We start from the raw sequence: 1,443 nt of genomic DNA, 5'->3' as shown, positions 1-1,443 counted from the left end.
AAGAACCTTGAGAGCAAACTGCTGCTGAAGCTTAACCATCACTTCACTGAGTGAAGAAATGGCACATTTTTCCAAAATATGCAGAAAAAAATGCAAACCCATACAATTTATGTTAAACTGAGCTGCCTTGTATGTACATATGTTGAAGTGGCCTCGTTCTAATGTTTTCTCTGAGGCTGCTGTGCCATTTGGAGCAAGTTTACAGCATATCTTTTCATTGTTTGTACTGTTTATATGTTTATATGATTTACTGTAGGTATTGGTGAAAAAAGCTTTATGTTGTGAAAAACTGAAATCTGGAAAAAAAATTGTTGATATTTTTACATATATTCCTGTTGAAAATACTAAAATTTGTATATTTATTTATTTTTGTTTGTCTGATAGCATTTATTTATAAAACAAATCAGACATTTCAAACAGTTACTCGCTACTTGAGTAGTCTTTTCACTAAGTACTTTTTTACTCTTACTTGAGTAACATTTTTGAAGACTACTTTTCACTTTTACTTGAGTAATAATATTTTAAAGTAATGCTACTCTTGAGTACAATTTTTGGATACTCGATCCACCTCTGCTTAAACTTTACCAGAAGAGTTGTAATTGTCACAGGAGCCAACAACCACAGGACCTGTGCACCTTGTAGTCATTGAGTCGACCGTGAATTTCTTTGTATAATAAATGTGATTTTGACTATCCAACAAGAAATGCTTAACCCTAAATTTAGTCTTCCAATGGAACAATGGGCCCAAGGAGATTAGTAAAATCTACAACAGCTTGTTTCCACCACTTAAAAACTATATGTGACTAAATAAATATAATAGTGGCCTGAGAGTCAAGTTCAGCAGAGGAGAAATAGCTGTCTTTTTCGACAGTAAAACTGCCAAATGAAAGAAGAAATGGTAGAGAAGCTACTGTAAATAGTTTATGAAACAGAAAATTCCATGTCTGTCTTTTTAACTTATAATGCATAGAATAAGATAAAATTATATCGTTGTATTTAATGATTCCTGTTTAGGGTTTTCAAAATAAAAGGCCGATTGAAAAAAATATAACGTAATCCAGGTACAATTTCAACCATCCCATTTGGGATTGGACAGGTTGTGTTAAGGTTAGGTGACAAAAAGACAATCCTGTTATGCCAGTATTCTGCTGCACAGTAATCTGCTCTATATAATATAGCTTCCTACTAGAGCTGGGCGATATAAGATTTTTTCATATCACGATATGTTTTTTTCATTTCAGGCGATAACAATATCTATCACGATATAAGCCAAATAACTATATTTGTACGATTTAAATGTGCCGTTGCTCACAAGTAAAATGTGAAATAATCAGCAGCTTGTTTTTATTTCAATATTTATTTCCCATAATAAGTTCAACAGGGTAGATGTACTTAAGGAACATGAGACTTTTTCAGATAAATAAAGGCAAATATTGCAAACTA

The sequence above is a fragment of the Pundamilia nyererei genome, unplaced genomic scaffold, assembly GCF_000239375.1.
Source record: "Pundamilia nyererei isolate P.nyererei 1_Seehausen unplaced genomic scaffold, PunNye1.0 scaffold00410, whole genome shotgun sequence".
Lineage (NCBI taxonomy): Eukaryota > Metazoa > Chordata > Actinopteri > Cichliformes > Cichlidae > Pundamilia > Pundamilia nyererei.
The sequence above is the reverse complement of the archived record's forward strand: the minus strand, read 5'-3'. Positions refer to the sequence as shown.